General features: G+C 43.4%; 1 long non-coding RNA gene and 1 other non-coding gene across 3 annotated transcripts; one reads left to right on the forward strand and one right to left on the reverse strand.

The window, feature by feature from the left end:
* Window positions 1-499: 499 nt before the first annotated feature.
* On the forward strand, window positions 500-11,946 carry LOC140843728 (uncharacterized). Of its 2 annotated transcripts, none has more exons than XR_012121732.1 (4): window positions 500-566; window positions 1,644-1,770; window positions 1,984-2,034; window positions 11,766-11,946. It is a non-coding gene; the product is annotated as an uncharacterized lncRNA (long non-coding RNA). The 2 variants fall into 2 exon arrangements; XR_012121731.1 differs by lacking the exon at window positions 11,766-11,946 and adding an exon at window positions 6,811-7,034.
* Window positions 10,434-10,540, reverse strand: LOC118969238 (U6 spliceosomal RNA). Its single transcript, XR_005057184.1, has one exon. It is a non-coding gene; the product is annotated as a U6 spliceosomal RNA (small nuclear RNA).
* Window positions 11,947-17,668: the final 5,722 nt, after the last annotated feature.

A 17,668-nucleotide genomic window follows, 5' to 3' on the forward strand; every position in this document is an offset into this window, starting at 1 on the left:
CAGAAGCTGCTCATGCCAACCAGGTGTGGAGCCAGGAAGTAGAGGAATGAAGAGAGCAAGGAGTGTGAATGTGAGTGGCCCTCAGCTTGGGAAACACCTGACGCAGGTATCTCATTGGTCAAGGTAATCCTAACCATGTGAATGACAGCATGGCAAAAGGGAGCCTAGCAGACTGACAAGGCAGGAATCGGCTAGATTCCTCCCTCCGGTTTGTGGAGTTGAAGCCTTTCTCTCCAGCAGGAGACTTCCTGGCCAGTGGCAGCTGTATTCAGTTGCCCCAGGTCTGTTACTGAGAAAACTCTGGGAGTGAAACACCTACTCCTAGTTCAGTGTCAGCAGGGATTCCAGAATGCATGTTTCCCAAACTCCTGTGTGTCAGGGCTTTGCCTTTTGTTCCTTTATCTCTTCCTGCCATGGCTGTGCCAGGTCCCTCCCCCTGCATTTGGCTTCCTGAAATACAGTCTCATTGTACTGCCATGCCTCTGTGATTTATTGCATATGAGCATTGCGGTGGAGCAAGTAAGACATTCTTCATTTTCCTACCTGACACATGAGGAGCCATAAAAGTAAGTCTCCGAAGTCAGATTCACGGGCCTCTTGATTAAGAGTTGAATTGCAGATATGATTTACTCAATTTGAGCTTGGGGAAACAAGGGATGTGGAAGAGAATGTGAGTGGCAGACTCATACTTCTGCCTCTCTTGGGTGCACAGATACCTGTAGAACCCGTGTAGCGGTGATGGAAGGTCTGAACTTAGGCATGGATTGGGGAGGAGCAGGAGATATGAGCAACTGACTCACCTGGGTTATTTCAGGGAAATGTGAATTGGAAACCTATTCTGATATTGGTTTTAATTAAGTAAAGTCAGCAGGCTAAGGGGTGGGAGCAAAGGTGTGTGTGTGTGTGTGTGTGAACAGCCTGAAAGAGACAAGAGTTCTGGACTTGACTTTGCCACTGATGAGCTGTGAGAATCTAACACAGGGACATATGGATGGGTCTCAGTTTCTTTACCTAAGAAATGAGGTGGGACTAAATTACATGAAGATCCTTTCAACTGACTGATGAGAGATGAGGAATAAGATCCAATCACTTTAGAAAAATTTTTGATAAATTTTACCAGGAAAGGGAGCTCAGAATGGGCCAGATATTGGAAGACTGATGGAGCCAGGATAGAGTGCCTTTAAAATGGAAGATAGCAGACCACATTTCTGTGATTCAGGATAGAGGAATCAATTGAAGTTATAGAAAGATAGGGGATAACTGTAGTAATAAAGTCCTCAAGAGGCTGAAAGAGGAGAAACTATAAAGCTCAAGTGGCCTTTGATAGGATCAGGGACAATTTGTCCCCTGTGACTGGGTGGGAGGCAGAGTATTTCAGCATGAATGCCAGGAGACAGCTGGATTTGATAAAGGAAGAGGGGAGTAATTCTCATCTGACTGTTCCTATTTTCTCAAAGAAGCACAAGATGATCCTGTCAGCTCAGGTGGGAGGGAGGTGTTCTGAGGTCTGACAAGAAAGAAGTTGTGGTAGCATCTCAGGGTAAGAGGCCAGGATTGTTGGCCAGGGTTGAGCACTAATTTGAGATACATGGTCATAAATATAATTGAGTTCAGTTATCAGGATTGTGGGATTTCTCTTCCAGCAGTGTGCTGCTTCCTGAGTGTGGGCATAGAAGAGGTCGTGCTTGGAGTCAGTGAGGAATGGGACCTGCAAGCTGAGTGCCTCCCATGGGAGATGGCAGAAGAGGTGTCTGTAAAGGGGCCATTGTGGTGAGGCACACACAGAACCTAAACTGTGTCACGAAGGAAGTGAGGACTTGAGAAAGGAGACAGATAATGAAAAATGGTAGAATTAATGGGTCTAATGGAATTGATGAGGTGGTGGACGGGAGTTCTAAAGTAAGCAGGCTGGAAGGTGGTGGTCAAGAAAGCACATATTTGTATGGGAATCTGAGATACTTTTCTTCCTAATTTGTTTTGCAGGTTGAAGAGGGGTGCTTGAGATCCTAAGGACACAGGTCCTGTCCTGTTGAGGTACAATCAGCTGCACACTTCCCTTCTCACCAGTTTTACAATATTTACATAGTTCTGGTGAATTTGTGGACAAGGGGATGGATCAGTGTAACCCATTCTTGTTGCAAAACAATGTCAAATCACAGGTCCCTGAATCTAACACTAACAAACTGCCATGTATATATGTTTCTAAAAGTTTTATTTTTGTTGGGTTACATGAAGAATCTGTGGTTTTCTCCATGCTTTCCATATGATTTCCCTGGCCTATGCCACTGACTGGTGAAGGGAGTGTCTTAGTTGTTCATAACCCGAGCCCAGTGTGATCTGGTAACTGTTGATACCTCATCAGTGTAGGAAGATTCTAAAACCTAAATAACAACCCTGATAAGAAGATTTGTAGGGCATGTAGGTGGTTCCCATTACACAGATGAGGTCACAGCCCTGGAGAGGTTGACACCTGCCCCTCCTTCTGTCCTCCCTATCTTAGGAAAAATGCCACCATTCACTCTGTTTCCTACACCTGAAACCTGGGGGGGGGCATCATTGGTTCCTTTCTCTCTTTCACCTTCCTCAACAAATCAGTCCCTGTCTTGAATGAATAAATGAGTGAATGAATGAATGAGTTATGCAAGTTCAGATTAGTTCAACAAACCTTGCTGAGTACCTCCTAGAGCCCCTTGGGTAGGAAAAACAGCATTGTTTCACTTCCTCCCTTTCACATTATCAAATGAGAAAATAATTCACTTTAATCATTATACAAAGGGCTGAATAAATCACTTTCAGGATGAGCTTGTACATTTATATCATAAAATGCATATAGACTTAAAAGTACTTTAATTACACATGATAATATATTATAAGTTATTTAAAGAGCATGAATTCACGGGCAGCACATAATTCATTGTATGAGTATGTTTGGAGCGATGTGATTATCCATACATTTATTGATGCCACATGCTTGAAACACCATGTACAGATCTTAATTTCTAATTATTATAAAGCTATATACCAAACCATTGATATAAATATGCATGATTAATGTAAGCGAAGCAAATAACCCACAGCTAACTAAACTGATAATTATGGACTAATTATAAAATTGTAATTTAAAATTAAAAAGAAAAAATAGCAGCAACTGAAAACTATGGTTAACTTAAGAAGGTATTGAGGACACACACACACACACACACACACACACAGATGTCCTTTCATAAAATTGTTAAGTTGGAGAGGATTGTATAGATGACTACTTTGTATGTCTGTGCATGCTGCATTTTATAAAAATGTACACTACAATATTTCTGGTTACCCAGCCACCATGCTATGAGGAAGCCCGGGCAAAAAGGAGAGGCCCTTGGAGATGCTTCAGCCCAAGGCCTCAGCTGAAGTCTTGACCAATGGCTGGCATCAGCCACCAGGCTTATGAGTGCATGAGCCTCAAGATGCAGGAGCCCCCAGCCTTTAAGCCACCACACGTGATGCTGAGACAAACTGTTCACAATTAGTCCTGCCAGTTACAGAATTATGAGTAAAATAAGTATTATTGCTTCTAGTGATTAAATTTTGGCATAATTCAGAACACATGCATATTAGAAGTGTGTACCTGGTTTGGATCACAGGCAAATTTTCTAATAGAGTACTGACTTAAAATCCTTGGAAAACACCAACAATGTACTAATTTTAGTTTATGACTTGTATCAATCATAAAAATTCTCTTAAGAGATTAGTACCTAGGAAGTAGGTTTCATATATGCATAAAAATGAATGTCTGTGAAATTGGAAGCTGTTTTCCAGTAAAAACTACAGAAAAGACTGAACATTGTTGGATTTGCTCATAGTTTCTTGGGAGAGTCCTAGGCAGTAGGCTGTGGACAATTCATTGTGAAATAACAAGCAACAGTGATTAACTCTCAAGACAAGACTCCTATCTTTTGCCCTTATCAAGATCTCCACTCATGAATCTCTAAAATTGCTCCCTTCCTATGCTTCCATCATGCTTTTCTTTAAATTATAAAATAATTTCAAACATATAGGGGAATGCTGAGAATAAGATTAGGAACTCTCATGTAACCATTGCTGTGATTACACAGATTAGCATTTAACCAACTTTATTACATACATGAAATTTCTTTCAAGAGCTAACATTACAGATAACAGTTCAAGCCCCACTGGGACTCTTCTGACCTTAGTCCCTCTCTCTCATCAGAGGAATGCATGATTCTGAAATTGGCATTTTTCCTTCTCATCCATGTTCTTATGTGAGTATTCATAAGAATGTTAGCACTGCTCTTTATGTTGTAAATTTTATATTAATGTTATAATACACCATCCTTTGGCAATTTTTTCTTCAATGTTATGTTTTTGAGATTTTTCATATTGATTTGTAAAGTTTAGCTCATGTTTTAATTGCTGCATGATATTCCATTATGGAATATATTTTAGTTAATTCTCCTATTTCCCTGTTGGTGAGTACTTAGATTATTCCTAATATCTCACTTTTATGTAAATTGACAAATGAACATCATATTTCAATCTCTGCATGGATGTGAGAGTTCTGAAAAAATGCACTTAGGAATGCATTTTCATGGCATGGATTGCAAATCTTCAACTTTAATGGATACTGCCAAAGGGGTTGTACCAGTTAATATTCCTGTTGGCAATATTATGGCGATTTCTATTTCTCTGTTGTTATACTCTTATTTTTGTCACATTGCCAGGTGGGAAGTTGTATCCTATTGTTCTTATTTACATTTTCCTGATCACTACTATGTCTAAGCATTTTAAGTTTTCTCATTTTATGGGCCATGTGGTTTTCCTTTTTTGAGAATTAACCACACATATTTTGTGCATTCTGGTGATTTCTCCAAATCTGTCTTCCAATTCATCAGTGATCCCTACAGTTTTTTTTTCTTTCTGATCCTGTGTTTAACCCATCCACTGAGGTTTAAATATTCATGATTTTTTTCCTTCTGACTTAAAGAAGTTTTATTAGCTTCTTTCCAAATTTGCCTCTTCCTTTTTCACACTTATCTGTTCTTCATTATACTTTCCTTTTAAACTATTAACTCTTTAGTTATTTCAAATCTACCATTTCATATTCTCTTTCTTCTTCCATTCTATGCACTTCTTGGGAGCTAAATCTCTTCAAAGATAGATCTCCTCACTCTCCCTCAGTATGGTTCATTTTCTCATATTTTGGCAATTCTGTATGGTGGATTTACATCAGTCAGGGGGGCTTATTTCTGTGGGAAATCTTCATGCTCTGGGTTGTATGTTTTTTTCCCCTTGGAGCAGTTATATATTTCTTTCGGTTGATGCCATTTACAGGATCCACTGACCTGCAAAGGTTTTTGTGTAAAATATTTGGCTTGTAGTTCCTCTATTTTTCAAATAATGTTATTTTGTTTCACACCTTCATGAGGAACTTGCCTGAAATTTGGATATTTTATAGATAACTTTCTTTACAAAAGCTTCAATAGAGAGTAAACTTCCTTGAGTCTCCCTATTCATCTATTCCCTTTTTAAGGATGGGAAAGTGTTTTAAATCTCTGCTCTTCATGCATGTTGTTCAGTTTTAACTCCCCACTTTTCTTAGCTCTGAACACATACGTTCTGTCCCCATGTAGCAATTAGAACCCATGGAACCTATGATCTGGGGAAGAAACCAGGTGGTTCCCCATAGAGTCAACTTGGTTTTCCATTCTATTTTTCCTTTCTCTCATTGTATTCAGCAGTTGAGGATTTCACCTTCTTAGTTTTGAACCTACCTCTGCATTACATTTCTTGCCGTTATATTGTATGCAAAATTTCTATTTGTTTTGGCCGGGGTGGGGCTGGTCTGTACCAGCTCCGCTTGCGTTGTCCCAAACACCTTCCCTGCTATGTTTATATTTTCATATGGCAACACAGCATTAATCATCAGCTAATCAGAAAGAAAGCCTGAAGCTCTCACACAAGTTAAAATAAAACCAACCAACTAAACAAGAAAAAGAATGTTCAAGCCAGTTTGTTGGGTCAAGTAGTGAAGTTGAATAGATTTTATGAAAGTTAAAATCCAAAATATTGAGCATCCTGTATAATATAGGATGCAGCTGTTTTTGCATCAGATATTTCTAAATCCAAACCCTGGCTTGGCTACTCACCAGTGGTGTAATCCTGAGAGCAGTGCTTGTCTGAAACTTGCCTTTCTAATCTATGGAATGGAGGTGATCCCTATTTCCCATGTTTTCAGTGAGAGTGGCAAGAATTTGTATAGATGTGCCCAGAAGAATACTTTTATATTTATGTTAAACTTATGATTATTTAGAAAATGTTCCGTGCATCTAGTTTCATTAACTCTCTATCTCTATCTCTACAATCTCCATCTCTTTCCCAGGACACAGGGTGGTGATTCCTCTTCAGTAGCCGGTGGCTAAGTAGCACTGGCTTTGCTAGGGGTAACAGTAAACACTGAAAAGACCCCCAGAAGTCCCAGTTCTTGCAAATGCCCATGCAGGACGTGTCTCATGCTCTACTCCGTATTCCTTCAGCCTAAGTTTTAGTCTGGCTGTTGCTGTGGCAACGAGCTACCTGCAGGTGTAAATCAGAACCACCTCTCTTGGGCCATGCCATACCGGGTATCTCTTGCTTTCTTCCCTGAAGCTTCTTTCTCTTGGGATGTTGGCAGGAGCCATGCAGCCATTCTGACACAGGCACCTGTGCAATCCTGGATACATGAGAGGACTAGCACCCACGGGGCACTCCTTGACTATTGGTGGATAGTAGCTGGCATTTATACCCTACCCTTTCCCTTCCCAGGAAAAACAATCCTGTGGTGCACGCCAGGTGGCTGTATGCTGGAGGTCCCTGCCCCCTTTCTCATGGTGGTCGACCAGCTTAACATCACAGGCATGGACTGGCTTTTGCTCCCTTCCATTTTACCCCCTCCAGATTATACTCCTGTTCCTTGGGATTACTCCCCAAAATAAAATATCTGCACATAAGCCCTTGCCTCAGGCTTTGTCTTTTGGGAGAACACAGGCTAAAACACCTGGCTAAATTCATCAGGAGATTAGATTTTCCACATGAGTAGATGAGAACTTCATTCTATCAGGATTTAAGAACTGTGATTGAAGCACTAACATTAATGTAAGCACATTTGTATTGATAAGCTTGTGAATCCAAGGCCATTTAGGTTGCAAAGACCTTTATAATTTTTACTATATCTCTTTCCAGAGAGGATGTGAGATGCCTTTATAGATAAAGAAGACAGTTTAAAATATCATTTACATTTCAAAAGCTTATGACCAGTACGACCACACATAAAGCCTGGTATTTGCTATGTTGAGGGTGTTGGGTAAGAGAGCTACTTAATGATTGGAACTCTGTTGCCAGGGATTCCTTAAAGAGAAAAGCCTTAGAGAGACAATTGTGGGTCTCTCAGAAAATGGTAAAAGTTAGTAATGTGTTTTCCCTGAAACCCCTCCAATCCTTGAATAATAGACATAATTTCAATTCCTTGGAGTGACTGTAATCCCTATGATTCAGAGGCCACACTAAGATCCAGTCACAGATGACATTTCCACTCAGCTCTTGTTTACCTAATTAGAGGGGCAATTTTATCGCCTGCTTGGATGGCCAATGAGTTAGTGAGTGGTCAGGGCCTGCAGAGCTGGTTGTGATGGCCAGTGTCAGAAATGGAGCATCTGGATAGTTCTCTAGTGGAGGACCAGCTTCTGATTTTCCTCTTGGCTGTGCTTTGGAGGTCAGATATCTGATGTATAACAAATATGCAAGGAGGTTGGGACGTGGGCTGTTCTGGGGTCTCTGACAGTCTGCCCAGCTATGGCTGATGCATGCAGTGATCTTGTAACGGTATCTACTTGGGGCTGGGATGTAACACCTTGCCTCTTGTTTCATTGCCAGCTGGATGGAGTTTAGCTTGGGCAAAATGTACAGAGGAAAAGTTACTCTATGGGAGCTGGAGGGGAGGAAATAGGTCAAATACTTACTTATTTGAATAATCAGCCCATTTACAAGGCCATAAATGGCTGTCAGTTTGAGAAGACTGCTCAGTAAAGGATAAAGTGATCAGAGATGAGGGCTCAGAGAGGTGAGGGCAGCTCTGGGGGACAGACAATGGAGAGTGGACAGTCTGAAAACCTGTGCCACTGAAAGAGAGATCAGAGCACAGACAGTAAGAGTGGCCTTCAAAGAAACAGCAGGGTAAAACCCCACTGAGCTGTAGAAAGATGGGCATCTGCAGATCAAAAACACCCCCAGGACTCAGCTAAAAAAAAAAAAAAAGAAAACACAACACCTAGTAATAGTCTGGTGAAATTCTTGAACTCCAAGGATAAAGGCACTATCACCCACACATGCTCCAGAAAGAGCAAGCTAACAGCAAAAGAATAAAAGTCAGGCTTACCTTTTGCAGCTTTAAGTAGGAGATGACATGGACAAATGACAACAGAGTCCGACCGGAAGAGGAGTTGTGGTACACACTTACGTTTTATGTCACAAGGGAGGCCTCCTCAGATAGGCAGTGACTTGAGGATACCACCAGCCACCAAACTGTGCTTGGAAAGCTAAGGAGGAAGCAGGCCAGGCCCTGAAAGCACGTATCATTGGTAAAGAATCCAAAGTTGCCTTATTGGGCACAAAAAGAGAATGGCAACCAGCATGAAAGTCATTTAAACACAGAATTGAGTTTAAATAACGGTTGCAAATGTTTTGAAAGCCGAATGCAGATGACCTTCTTACTCTGGGAAAGTGGTGATGCTACCAATAGGTGAGGCCAAAGTTTCAGTTCTGTCTATGGAGACTATGAGGTGGGGAAGCCATACTAATCTCTCCAGTTCATAGCAGTGTCATTTTTGATCCCCATGGGGCAAGATGTCTGTAATAGTAAAGGGTTCTCCATGGCTCTTGATGCTGGGGACATTTCTACTGCTTCCATTGGGGGCTGGCTTAGTCAGTGGCCAAGGGTCTCTCTTCTGCCCCCATCTCCCTGTGGCAATTCCAAGTGCCTTCCTCTCTGGTGGAAGGCATGTGCTGGGTTTTCCCATGACAAACCTGGACTGTTGCAGGCAGGGTGTCTTCTCTGGGTGGTGTGATTGTTTGTGTGGGTTGTGTGTGTGTGGTGAAGGTCCTCCGCCAAGGAGTATCCCCCCACCTCCTCCTGCCATCTTCCCCCTATTCCCAGATGCTTCACCCTCTCCCCCACTCTCATGTCCAGTTTTATTTAGTCTCTGGAAGGGGAGAAACTGGTCTTCTAATCTATCTTCTTTCCCTGGGTCTTTGAATCTAGTTCTTGCTTTAGGAATCTATGTGCTCAGTCGAGGACAGGCTGTAGGGGTTGCCCCTCAGGGTAAAGTGAGAGAAGGGAGGGGATAGTATTCACAGAGAGCAACTAGATTCACACCCTGTCAGAGAGGGTTTCCATAACCTTTAATAGTGTGGAATACAACACACATACAACAAAACACACAGGCAAAGACCCACACTTAGTAGTTTCTCCCGGGGCAGACACCTGTGTAACCACCAGCTGGGCCGAGAGACAGGATTTCTCCAGTGTCCAGAAGTCTCCTCTGGCCAACCCCACCCCGCAAACCCCATACCCTCTTCCCTACCGGAACCACCGTCTGACTTTATGAGGAATCGCTTGCTTTGCTTCAGAATTTCACTACCTCAAGTTGCATTTCTGAAAACTCTAGTTGATCTTGTCCCCTCTCTTGAGCTTCATACAATAGAAGCCACAGAGTGTGTATTTATGCGCGGGTCCAGCGGCGTTTGCTCAGCGTTGTGCCGGTCATCCGTGCGGTTGCGTACAGCTGGAGCCCGTCAGCCTGTCGCTGTGCGGGGCTCCTCTGTGGGAGGGCGCCGGAATCAGTCATCCACTCCACGGGGAGGGACATTCGGGCCGTGTCCAGTGTGCGCTACTACACGCAATACCGCTAGGAGCACTGCTGTCCCGTGTCGTGGGGCCCCTGCGCCTGCATCTCTGCTGAGTGTCTCCTAAATCAGCCGCGCGGCACACCAGGCTGCTTTATTACCTTTAACTTCCGCTGCTGAGTTATTGATTCTGGGATGTGTATTTCTGCCCTGGCACTTGTATCCTGACTTATGAATGCTTGAGTGACATTGTTACAAGACATAAAAAGGCCCTTTAAATGGCAACACTAGTAAATGTTGAAATAATAGTACAAGAGCCATCAAACTCGCAGAGAAGCTCTCATGCACACGCAAGGGGGCCCAGGGTAGGTACGTAGCCCTGCTGACCGAGGGGGTTGCTGTTTTCCAGCTGCTGTTCTTGTCTTCGAAGCAAGCGTGCACCCACAGCCACACTCTTCCGGGAACCCCAGCTTGAGCCTAGACACTTCTCCATGACTTTTTGGGCCTAGCTTTATTTATTTATTAAAATTATTATTATTATTATTATTTTTAGTACGGACAGTTCCATGGATTTGTGTGTCATCCTTGTGCAGGGGCCATGCTAATCTTCTCTGTATCATTCCAATTTTGGTATATGTGCTGCTGAAATGAGCACTGGCCTATCTTTATTTACTGTATTGCACACCAAGTGAGGCTTTATTAATATTATAAAACACTATTTCAAGACTGAATAATTCAAAAGAACGTAAAAAGCAGCTTCGCCACACCTCTAACTGGCTACTTCTTCAACCACACAAATAACCAGCAGAAGCTTTAAAATTTTTGTTTGGAAAAGGCTTAAATTTGGTTCTAAGGGCCATCCTGGTCACCACTCTCTTTTGGAGAACTTGTGGGGGAGGGAAGAGAAATGGAGGTGATTTTATTCTCTTAGTTAAATATAAATTTAAATCTAAATAATGCATAAAACTAGATGTTATGTATATTATATGTAAATAAACGTAAATAGAATACTGGAAGGAATAGATCAAAATGTCATCAGGGCTGTTTTTTGGCGGGGGAGAGGGGATGTTAGGGATAACTCTTCTCCTTTGGGCTTTCTGTTTTCCTAAATTTATGTATTAAATGTGCTTACTTTTCCAACTAGGAAAAAAAAACTTCAAAAATATTATTTAAAACTCTGAAGTCATAGAAAGCAAACGAAGCCATATGGAAAATGGGAGGCTATAATTCAACCAGAACTATGAAGCTACATGCTTAACTCTAAATAGTTTGGTGACCAAGGCTATAATTAAGTAATGTCTCCATCTCACTGTCTGATGGAAAGATGCAGCTTTTATCCCAGCCATAAACTAAAAACTAAAAGAGGAGTTTTCAGGGGGATAGATCGTTTCCTCAGGGACACTGAATAGCTAATAGACATGTCTTCAACAGTAAAATTTCTTCCTCTCCCAGACATTGCCTCTTAGACTCAAAGGCCATGACATAAATTCCCATCCAGGGAAAGTGTTTTGATGGGTGTCAAAGTAGTAAGGTTTGCTTTTTTTCTGTTTCCTGCCTTGAGTCAAGGCTGGAACTTGTGAGGCTGACTGGCAAATGCCTAAGTTTAGTTTTCATCCCAGTATGATATGCATGCGATTGCGCCCCAATATTTGCTGCCTTTCTCGACCAAGCCCAGCTCCACAGGGTTACATTCCATGGTGGCCCTGCTCCCATGCCTGAGAGAGGAAAATATCCCCTCCCCTCCCCTGTCCCATCAAAGCAAGCCTGGCCATGTTACCTGCTCAGGGCAATGGAATATGAACAGAAGTGATCTACTTGTGTCCAAGCCAAGACGCTGAACAGCACTGCAAGATTTAATCACTGTTCTTTCACCTCTGCAGTAAGATCAGTATGTCCAGAGTGTGGCCATGTCTTCAGCCTGGGGCCTGGAATGGACAAAGTGAAGAGCAGAAGAGCAGCTGCCCCATGAAGTACAAGTATCACGAGTGAGAAGCAAGCCTGTGTTGCTGAAAGCACAGAGCCATTGAGGGGTTGCTTGGTCCTACAGTAACCTAGCCAAAGTTGACTAATACATAAGACTGCTTTACATCTGATTCTCAGAGTAGGGCCTGTTTTGGTCACTTAATAAACAATTCTATGTGAGCATAATAATTTGATAACAGATTACTCGTAAGTATTATGCATAATGAATTATGGATGCACTGAGAAGGCAGCAGTTAATCTTATGGGATGTTTGAAGTGAAGGATCCATGAGGGCTTCAAGGGGGAGGTGACATGGGAACTGGAGCTCCAGTGATGAGTAGCATTTGGTCAAGGGTGGAAGTGGATTGCAGACAGAGGAAGCAGCACATGAAAGGCCAGGGCCTGGAAGCATGAATGGGGTTTGGGACTCATGCGGATAGTTGTGGTGGGAGATGAGCCAAAGGGGCACAGTGGGACCAGAAGGGGCGGGCCTTGGGCACCACAGGAGGAGCCTGGGCTGCGCACCAGAGCCTCACTCAGATGCAGGCATGCATCTGGCATGCTTGCTCACCCCACTGCCTCCGAGGCACACATGTTATTGGCAGGCCCATTCTGCAGCCACCCACATCCTCAGTGGGTCTTTGCTGCGGCCATTGCTGAAGCCTCTCAGGCCTTTGGTGATTCCCTCATGGACTCCCAAACCCGAGGCTCTGCTTCACCTCTAAATCTCTGATGGAACCTCTGGTCACCACGGGACAGGGAAATGCTGTCTCTAAGCATGATTCCCGGTTCCCCACCATGCCTGGAGTGGGGAGAACCAATCTGAAAGGTGGTACTGAGGGGTGATGGCTGCCAGAGGCTCCATCTGCTTCCTTCCCTGTTTCCAGTAAGTTCTCCCTGGGAAAGTGAACAAACTTTGGGAGCAAGAACGATGGGAGATAATCTTAGTCCATTCAGGCCACCATAAAAAAGTAACACTGACTGGGTGGCTTATCAACAATAGAACTCTATTTCTCACAGCTCTGGAGGCTGGAAGTCTGAGGTCAGGTGCCAGCAGGGTCAGGGGAGGGCCTTCCTCCAGGTTGCAGACTTTGCATTGTATCCTTGCATGGCAGAAGGAACTATGAATTTCTCTGAAGCCCCTTTTACAAGGACACTGGAGGGCTCCACCCTCATGTCTTAAGCATCACAAAAAGGCCCCACTCCTCCTATCACCTTTGGGGATTATGATTTTAGGGGGACACAAACATTCAGACCATACTCTTCTCTCTTTCTCTCCCCTTCTTTCTCTCTATCTCTTCCTTTAGGAAGTACAACCTGAAGAAAAAGCAGGAACTTCAATCCCAGCTTTACATCCTGCCCCATCCCTCACAGGCTATGCATTCTTTATCAAATTATTTAACCTTGTCACCTCACTTTTCTCCTCTCTAAAATGTGGATGTCGAGTATTTCCATAGTATTATAAAAGACAATAGTGAAGTATTATTATAGAATATTATTATATAGTATTGTTGAGTCAAAAAAATGAAATTACACATGTAAAGGCCTGAGAGAAGATTTTTTATGTGGCAGGTGCTTGATAAATGTTGGTTTCCTTCCCATGATTCAAGGGAAAATCACATCTGAGGATTATCTAGAGTGATTCCATAAGCTTAGTGCCCAAGAGGCTTTGCCCAGGTGCTGTGGACTACATTGGCACATCCTGGCATTTAAAAAGACTGTCACCTTTTGCTTTTTCAGAATGGGTTGCCACTGAAGTCTCTCTCCTCTGCTGCAGTGGTCTCACTAAAATCTGTCTTACCTCCTTTCACAAGAGCCCTGAGGAAGAGTGATGTCTATTTTGGGAATCTGTCCATGTTGAGCGTGAACAGACTTTGATGCTTTTCAGGAAGGAAGATCTCAGGCCACCAAAAGGCACCGTCATTTCTGGGCCTTTTTATTCCTTTTCAAATGATATCCTTAAACTATCCTGCCAGCATTGTTTCAGACCTCTGACTGCATGAGTAAAGCTCCAGGCCTTAGAGCAGGTATTAGCCTTGTCTGGTGTTTCTTACTCCTGTTTGGGATGGAGAAGTGGGGTGGACACCACCTTGATTTGAACTTGGGGGGAACTTCCATGCCATCCACTCTGGAAACTGGAAGACCCACTTCCTGTAACTTCTTTAGAGAACAGTGGTCTCAACTTAAACATCACTTCATCTAGGTGGCTTTCTCCACCCCACCCCTAAGTGAGGATGAAATGCCCATGTATCCATACTCTCCTATATCTTCTCTGTTACCATGCATTGATCACACTACATTATAACTGCCTGTGTACTTGTCAATATATGGACCATAAATTCTGTGAAGGCAATAACCATACTTTTATGGCTGAATTGTGTCCCCTCAAAGATTCCTATGCTGAAATCTTAACCCCCAGCACCATAGACTATAACCATATTTGGTGGTAGGGTCTTTAAAGAGGTACTTAAATTAAAATGAGGTCATTAGGGTAGGCCTTAATCTAATATGACTGAAGTTCTTCTTAGAAGTGGAAATTTGGACACAGATGCTTGCAGAGGGAAGACCAGGTGAAGACACAGGGAGGAGACAGTCATCTACAAGCCGAGGAGAGAGGCTCAGAAGAAACCAAACTTGAGACACCTTGATTTTGCACTTTCAGCCTCCAGAATTGTGAGTATAAATTTCTGTGGTTTAAGCCACTCAGTCTATGGGACTTTGTTACAGCAATCCTAGGAGACTAACATATGTACCTTATTCACTTCCCAGTGCTGGACACAGAACCAGGAAGAGATTTGATGAATATTTTGTTGGTAAATGAAAGAATTAGTCAGCAACCTAGAAGAGCCAGGACTCATTGGTCCATTTTACACAATTTCATTTGATCAAGCATGAAAAAAATGCCATAGACATTCAGAGAAATTAGACAACGTTCATGGAGTCCTATGGAGAAAACTGGACATGAGTATGCAGAAAAAAACCATCATTTACTGTTCCCATCTTCTGGTGGTTTTTAGTCAGAAGTGGAATGTATTCTGTAACTACAATAGGAGATAAAACTCAAGCTCAGGCAAGACGTATAAACAGATGTGGTTGGAGCACAAAGGAGGAAAGGGGTAAATTGAGTATGAGATGGCTGAGGAAGTTTCATGCTTTGAAAGGCTGGTTGGGTTTCAGCAAACTGAAGTAATGGCAAAAGAGAAGCCCAAGACACAATATAAGCAAAGGTAAAGGGGAATAAAGCAGGTTCCAGGAATACAACACAACCTGGTTTGGTTGGATCACAGAGTTCATGTCTTGTTGGGAAGCCATAAAGGGGGAGTATGTGGGAGGGCCTTGAATGCCTGTTTAGAATATTTCTGAATCTACAGAGATAGATTCATTTATCTTTCATAAAGACTGGAAAAATGGCTAATGGTGTTTTCTCCATCCCCCTACCTTCCCTGGAAGAAGCATCTTTTGACTTAATTATTCATTGCAAAAACTATCTTCTTCCCTTCTACATTTCTTGCCTTAATTTTCAATAGGAAACTCATGCATGGTCAATTAGCCCTCCAAGAACATGCTCAGCTCTGATGGATGGGCCAAGCCTTTGTTCAGACACCACTCAGTATGTATGTATATGTTTGTGTGTCAGTGCAGAGACTTGCAATTAGTACAGAAAACTAATCACCTCCTTCAAACAAAGGCAGCCAGAGATTCTCTAACACACATTCAGCTTTGGTAAATCACCTGACGATCACAGGGCTTTGTGGGGCAGGGTGTTCAAACAAATCTCTCTCCTCATCCAGAGTAGAACCTGGGTCATGTTTTTTGCATGCTAGTGATCCCATGTAGGTAGATATAGTTTGTCACCATACCCCAAGCACAGACTTTGGACCTGGAAGCACCATCCTGTCTCCTTGCCTTCTCTTAACTTTGTTCTAGGGCAGGGTTTTTGCAAATTGTCTGCTCTGCAGCAGAGCAGCAATTGGAAATGTAAGGTGAGCAGAAATTTGGGAGGAGGTGGGTTACTGAGAGATTGAAAACCGGTCTGATCTTAAAGGGGAAGGGAAAGGCACTACTTGGTTTAAGTTTTTATCTAAATATTTCTTTATATCCTGCATGGGTGCCAAAAGGAGGTGAGGCAATCAGGACTCGGTGATGCAAATAAGGTCTTTCATTACATTGGCTTTCCAGGTTCTTCTTTCCCTAATACATCCGAGAGCCACTTTTATTAATAACCAGAGCAAGTGAGCAGGAAGGGAATGGCCAGTGAGGGAGCCTTGAAGTTTGTGAAAGCTCCCACCAGGACCCTCCGTTATGCTTCTGGGCGGGACATGCCCCCCCGTGTGTCTCAGGCTACTCCTCTGGATGATGACGCCACAGTCAAGCAGGCAGCCTGGCTGGGTCACGCGGCTCACAGGTGCTTGGCATTTACCCTCAAGTATTTGCTGTGAGCCCTTCCCCATCAGAGCTGACCCCTGGAGAAAGATAAAGCAGAAAATGCCTTAGATCCTGGCCTTTGGGGTTATTCATCCAGCTTGTTTGGCCAGAAGCTTCACAATCTGAGTTCAAATCCTAAAGCTGCCGAGACTAGAGTTTGACTTGAACCTTTCTAGAGTCAGTCTCCCAACTGAAAGGAAAGGAGATCATGGGGTTTGGAGGTATTCAGGCTCTATCATCCTCCGAGGAGACGTTTAACGAAGAAACCCTTGAAGCTCATGCATCAGCATCCCAGGACAGTGAGGCTCTGCCTCTGTCTCCTCCCCTTCCACCACCAAGCTGCACATCTGCTTGGCCTCCTTTCCCCTCGAGGGTGATTTTAATATTCATTTCCCTGCTCTCACCAGGACCACTCACCGTCGGCTGGGGAGGGAGCACAGGGTTTGTATCTTCCCAGGCCCCTCCTCTCCCTACTCCACGGCCCCAGGCCGCCATCTTGGCCCCGTCCTCCCTGTGGTCGGCTCTAAGTGACCTGGCCTTTGCCTGGATCAGCGGCCCAACCGCATCCCTGCGGCTGAGCACCTGGAGCTGTTTCAGCTATGGAGGAGCTTTGGCAAAGGGCTTGTCACCAGCCCCAGAGCTTACTCATCTTTATGCTTCTGTGAATTTAAAGGGAAATGATAACCAGCTGCTTCTGATACCTTTCTACCTAACTCATCGGAAAGCTGTCTAGGGGAAGGGGTTTGAGAGCCAGAAAACCTTTTTGAAGACCCTTTGTTTGGGAAGTAAAAAGTGCAATATTTTCCAGAAACCCAAATTTCATGCCACATCCTTTATTTACCTCTGCACCATCTTCCCCCATACTTCCAAATTGGGATCCTTGGTTTAGCTTGGTTTAGGTACCATCTGTATCTGAAATAATCATTATAACTTGTCACTTGTGTGTCACTCTCCACTCTTTCCAATGTTATCAATGATCTCATAGAAATCCAGTGAAGGATTTGTCAGTGGGAGCATCAGAACAGGTAAGTGGTGAAATCAGCTTGTAATTGGAGCAGCTGGGAACGGAGACAGGGCTCTTTATTCTAAGGCCATGGCTCTCAAAATTGAGCCCGAATCAGAATCACCTGGCTGGGCCTCTGCCCCAGAGGGGGTTTGGAGTGGGTGTTAAGAATTTGCATTCATAAGAAATTCCCTGATGATGCTGATGCTCATGGTCCTGGGATGGCATTTTGAGGTCCATTGTCTTGAATGTACCCCAGGTCACATATTTGCAAAACTGGTCATCAACAAGGCCATTTTCACTGGGACTTCTCCCCTAACCACAAGCAAAACTTGTGCAACTCAGCTGTGCAGTTTCCTTCTCTCCGCTTCCCGCACTAGGGCTTTCTTAACT

This window comes from Manis javanica, chromosome 10, assembly GCF_040802235.1.
Source record: "Manis javanica isolate MJ-LG chromosome 10, MJ_LKY, whole genome shotgun sequence".
In the NCBI taxonomy this organism is placed as follows: domain Eukaryota; kingdom Metazoa; phylum Chordata; class Mammalia; order Pholidota; family Manidae; genus Manis; species Manis javanica.